This window comes from Lepus europaeus, chromosome 5, assembly GCF_033115175.1.
Source record: "Lepus europaeus isolate LE1 chromosome 5, mLepTim1.pri, whole genome shotgun sequence".
Lineage (NCBI taxonomy): Eukaryota > Metazoa > Chordata > Mammalia > Lagomorpha > Leporidae > Lepus > Lepus europaeus.
In genome coordinates, this window is record NC_084831.1 from 27,287,818 (window position 1) to 27,293,817 (window position 6,000).

At 49.8% G+C, this 6,000-nt stretch overlaps 1 pseudogene; it reads left to right on the plus strand.

Annotated features, from left to right (window-relative positions):
- The window catches only part of LOC133759048 (ubiquitin-conjugating enzyme E2 L3-like), a 29,537-nt pseudogene extending 25,070 nt beyond the window's left edge, over positions 1–4,467 (plus strand).
- Positions 4,468–6,000: the final 1,533 nt, after the last annotated feature.

Genomic DNA, 6,000 nt, shown 5'->3' on the forward strand with positions numbered 1-6,000 from the left:
TTTTAGGTTTATAATACAAAGAGTTGCACATTTGATTTGGGAATGTTGATTGCAAAAAAAAAAAAAAGGGAGCACTCTAAAGTCCATAGAGAATGCATACATAAGTTATGACTTACATAGAAGGGCATAGTGGGAAGCTGTTAAAACAAATACACCCATTTTAGTGATACTAACAAAGAATTATCTCCAAAAGTATTGTTAGTGAAAAATCAAGGTTGAAAGTAATGTGCATCAGGGCCGGTGATGTGGCAAAGCGGGTAAAGCTGCTGCCTGCAGCACCGGCATCCCATATGGGCGTCAGTTCGAGTCCCAGATGCTCCACTTCCAATCCTGCTCTCTGCTATGGCCTGGGAAAGCAGTAAAAGATGGACCAAGTCCTTGGACACCTGCACCCATGTGGGAGACCTGGAAGAAGCTCCTGGCTCCTGACTTCAGATTGGTGCAGCTCTGGGCATTGTGGCCATTTGGGGAGTGAACCAGTGGATGGAGGATCTCGCTCTCTCTCTCTGTGCCTCTGACTCTCTATAACTCTTGACTTTCAAATAAATAAATTCTGATCCAGGTCCTTGCTGATGGCCTGGGAAAGCAATAGAAGATGGTCCAAGTCCTTGGGTCCCTGCGCCTGTGTGGGAACCCAGAAGAAGCTCCTGGCTCCTGGCTTCAGCCTGGTCCAGCCCCGGCCATTGTGGCCTTTGGGGAAGCAAACCAGAGGATAGATCTCTCTCTCTCTCTCTCTCTCGTTCTTTCTCTGTATTTCTGCCTTTCAAATAAATAAATAAATCTTAAAAAAAAGTTTGTCTTGTACTCTAAGAACAGCGTTTCTTCTATATACCAAACTGATTTAATTTATTTTTAAAGATTTATTTATTTTATTTGAAAGACAGCGTAACAGAGAGGCAGAAGTAGAGAGAAAGAGAGAGAGAGAGAGAGAGAGAGAGAGAGAGTCTTCTATCTGCTGGTTCACTCCCCAGATGGCCGCAACAGCTGTAGCTGCGCCGACCCGAAGCCAGGATCCAGGAGCTTCTTCCAGGTCTCTCATGCAGGTGCAGGAGCCCAAGGACTTGGGCCATCTTCTACTGTTTTCCCAGGTCATAGCAGAGAGCTGGATAGGAAGTAGAGAAGCCGGGACTGGAACTGACACCCATGTAGGATGCTGGTATTGCAGACAGTGGCTTTACTCCCTATGCCACAGCAGTAGTCCCCAAACTGATTTTAAATATTTATTTACTTATTTATTTGAGGGGCAGAGATGGGATCGGGGGAGAGAAAGAGAGAGAATGAGAAATTCTATCCATTGTTCACTCCTCAAGTGCTTGCAGTGGCTGGATGCAGGACCTCGGTCCAGGACTCCTGCATGGGTCGCAAAGATCCAGTCACTTGATTCATCACTGCTGCCTCCCAGGGTGCATACCCCCAGGAAACTGGAACTAGGGATAAAGCTTGGGTTCAGACGGCGGCACTCTAATACATATGCAGCATCCCAAGTGGTGGCTTACCTTTTAGGTCAAACACTTACCCCCTACACTGGCTTAGACTAGCAGATGAAGAGGATAAAATGTTGAGGTTTGGACTTGAACAAATTTAGGTTCAAATCCCAATTCTGTTACTTTCCAGCTATAAGACCTTGAGCCATTGACTTCACCTTTCCAAACCTCAAAATCATCCTCGGGATACAGTAAGGTTTAAGCTACATCTTATATCTGAAGCTTTGGAAGGCACAGGTGATTACTGAGTAGATGGGAACTCAGTTGCCATGCATTGGTTCAGTAAATTGACATGGAGGGCTTTGGGTCTGGGGTTAAGGAAGGAGGAAGACAGACTTAACTCACATGACTTTTTGCCATATGGCTCCCAAAAAACTATCCCACTTTTCAGTTAATGGCCCACTTTTTTTCCAGTATTAAAATATTTTTACTGGGGCCGGCGCCGCGGCTCACTGGGCTAATCCTCCGCCTTGTGGCGCCGGCACACCGGGTTCTAGTCCCGGTCGGGGCACCGATCCTGTCCCGGTTGCCCCTCTTCCAGGCCAGCTCTCTGCTGTGGCCAGGGAGTGCAGTGGAGGATGGCCCAAGTGCTTGGGCCCTGCACCCCATGGGAGACCAGGATAAGCACCTGGCTCCTGCCATCGGATCGGCGCGGTGCGCCGGCCGCAGCGCACCAACCGCGGCGGCCATTGGAGGGTGAACCAACGGCAAAAGGAAGACCTTTCTCTCTGTCTCTCTCTCACTGTCCACTCTGCCTGTCAAAAAAATATATATATATTTTTACTGGGGCCAACACTGTGGTGCAGCAAGTGAAGCTGCCGCCTGTGATGGCAGCTTGGATGCAGTTCCAGGCTCCTGGTTTCTGTCTGCCTCAGCTCTGGTCATTCTGGCCATCTGGGGAGTGAACCAGCAAATAGAAGGTTTCTCTCTCTTTCTCTTTTCTGTCTCTGTGTCTACTGCTTTGCCTGTCTAAATAACTAACTAAATCTTAAAACTTGAAAATCTACTTTAAAATATACTATAGGAGTACCATTTCAGAAAGCAGCAGCACCAGTTCCAAGGCGGTGGCCAGCAGGTTGCTGATGAGGGAGCTTGAAGAGCTTTGCAAGAGTGGAATGAAAGCCGTCCACATCATCGGGGTGATGAAGCTCATCTATTGACTTGGCCAGAGCTCATTGTTCCTGATAACCTTCCATGTGACAAGGCGGCCTTCAGAATTGAAATCAGCTCGCCAGCAGAGTACCCATTCAAATCACGGACTATCACATTTCAAACAAAGATTGAGCGCTACAACATGGACGCAAAGGGGCAGGTCTGTCTGCCAGCCACTCGTGCTGAAAACCGGAAGCCAGCAACTGAAACCCACCAAGTAATCCAGTCCTTCATGGCACTGGCAAATGACCCCAGCTCAAGCACCCTCTTCAAGCTGACCTACCTGAAGAATACCGGAGGGACCATAAACGATTCTGGACAGGGTCTGCGGGGTGGTGCAGTGGGTTCAGCCCTCACTTGTGATGCCAGCATCCCACATAGGAGCGCCAGTGTGAGCCCTGCATATTCTTCTGATCCAGCAAGAGGGAGGCAGTGGAGGATGGCCTGGGTGCCTGGGCCCTGGGTATCCATGTGGGAGACCAGGATGGAGTCCTGGTTGTTGTTGCCATTTGGGGAGTGAATCAGTGAATGGAAGATCTCAATCTTTCTTTCTTTCTCTGTCTCTAATGTTCTGCCTTTCAAATAAATAGATAAGTCTTTTTAAAAAAAATCCATAAGAATGCTGAAGAGGCCAGCGACGTGGCTCACTAGGCTAATCTTCCGCCTGCGACACTGGCACCCCGGGTTCTAGTCCCGGTTGGGGCACTGGATTCTGTCCCAGTTGCTCCTCTTCAGGTCCAGCTCTCTGCTGTGGCCCAGGAAGGCAGTGGAGGATGGCCCAAGTCCTTGGGCCCTGCACTCGCATGGGAGACCAGGAGAAAGCACCTGGCTCCTGGCTTCGGATCGGCGTAGTGCGCCGGCCACAGCACACCAGCCGTAGCAGCCACTTGGGGGTTAACCAATGGAAGGAAGGAAGGAAGACCTTTCTCTCTGTCTCTTTCTCTCTCGCTGTCTAACTCTGCCTGTCAAAAAAACAAAAAACAAAAAAAAAAAAAAAAAAAAAAAAAAAAAAAAACTGCTGAAGAGCTTACAAAGAAATACGAGAAGAAGCCAGGTGTAGACCTAGAATCTGCCTCAGATGATTCCAGTAAGCCTGAGCAGAGATCGGAGCAGTGCGCTCGGCAAAGCAGGACCCGTGTGCCCTGCCTGGGGTTTGCTTGTAGCAGTTACTAATTTTCTATAGTTTTCTTAAAAGCAGTGTAGGTAACCTGTAAAGAAATGATTTAAAATTTGAGATGTTCTAGTTTTGCTTTCTTTATTGCAAGAATCACTGCTTCACACTTTGAGGTCGCCGTTGTCACTCTGCTGTCAGCCATGGTCAACCTCACCATGTTCTTCGACATCACCATTGAGGGGGAGCCTTTAGACAGCCTCTCCTTCAAGCTATTTCCAGATAAGAGTTCCAAAGACAGGCCCCCAGTGGGGCTGGCGCTGTGGTATAGCGGCACCTGCAGTGCTGGTTGCTCCACTTCCGATCCAGCTCTCTGCTATGGCCTGGGAAAGCAGCAGAGAATGGCCCAGGTCCTTGGGCCCCTGCACCCGCACAGGAGACCTGGAAGAAGCTCTGGCTCCTGGCTTTGGATCAGTTCAGCTCCGGCTGTTGCAGCCATCTGGGGAGTGAACCAGTGGATGGAAGACCCCTCTCTCTGTCTGTAACTCTGCCTCTCAAACAAACAAACGAAAAAAAGGAGTTTCAAAGACAGGAGAAAACCTCCGTATTCTGAGCATTGGAGAGAAGGGGTTTGGTTACAAGGGGTCCTGCTTTCACAGGATCATTCCATGGTTTATGTGCCAGGGCGGTGACTTCACATGTCATATGGCACTGTCATGATGGCACTGGGGGCGAGTCTGTCTACGGAGAACTTCATCCTGAAGCATCCAAGTCACAGCATCTTGTCCACAGCTGCACTGCCGAGGCTGAATGGTGGGACGGCAAGCTCGCGGTCTCGGCGTGAATAGCATGGAAGCCAATGGAGCACTTTGGTCTGACAATGGCAAGAACAGCAAGAAGATGACCATTGCCAACTGTGGACAGCTCGAATCCACCTGATTTCTGCTTGATCTTAACCACCAGAGCATTCCTTCTGTCGCTCCGGAGAGCACCGCTCCATCCCACCTGCTCACAACACCCCGTAACCCTGGTGCGCTACTCTCACTGCAGTCTGAGTTCCACGTTTTCCTTACTCTCTCCTCCAAGTCTAGCTGGATTGCAGTGTTAAAGTTACGATTATGAAATAAAAACTAAATAATGAAAAAAGCACAGCTTCCATCTATTTCAAAAGAATGGTGCTTCTTGTCCATTTTGAAAAATTTTTATGTACTTAAAAGGCAGAGGGTGAGAGAGAGAGAGAGAGAGAGAGAGAGAGAGATCGATCTTCTATCTACTGGTTCATTACTCAAATCTCTTGTGCAGATTTATCCAGAATCTTCAAGTTAGATTTAGTCCATAATGCTAAAAGGTGCAGGGAGCAGGGAGGAGGAGGTTGTGGTTCTGCTCCTCCTCTCGCCCCTGCAACTCCACTTTCTCACGTTCAGTTTGTTTTGCACTTATTCACCCCACCCCACCCCCCCACTCAGCTCTGTCTCCTCCACAAGGGAAGAGAGGTGGCTGACGTTTCTTCTCTCCTTGTTGGCACTGTCCAGTGTGGGAGTTGGGTCATATTCTCCTGACTCCAGTTCATAACATCCTTTTTAAAAACCAGCAGACGGCCGGCGCCACGGCTCACTAGGCTAATCCTCTGCCTTGCGGCGCCGGCACACCGCATTCTAGTCCCGGTCGGGGCACCGGATTCCGTCCCGGTTGCCCCTCTTCCAGGCCAGCTCTCTGCTGTGGCCAGGGAGTGCAGTGGAGGATGGCCCAAGTGTTTGGACCCTGCACCCCATGGGAGACCAGGAATAGCACCTGGCTCCTGCCATTGGATCAGTGCGGTGCGCCAGCTGTGGTGGCCATTGGAGGGTGAACTAATGGCAAAGGAAGACCTTTCTCTCTGTCTCTCTCTCTATCCACTCTGCCTGTCAATAAATAAATAAATAAAAAAAAAAAAAAAAAAAAAAAACCAGCAGACAACCACGCTCTCCCCCTCAAGCCCCTCACCCCCGCAAAGCCACAGAAAGGGAGGCCCAGCTCTTGTGCAAAACTCTGGCTAAAGTCACCACAGTAACGTTGGTGAATCGCACACCCCCTGCAATCAGCGTGCATGATGGAACTGCAGCAGGACCTGGCCTGCATGGGGAAACCCTGCAGCTAGGCCGCTAGTGACTCCGGCCAGAGGGGAGGGCCTGCTGGCCGAGGACACGGAGCACTTGGCCTTGGATTTCTCACCAGAAAGGCTCCTGAAGCTAAAGGCAGCATTCCTACCTACCG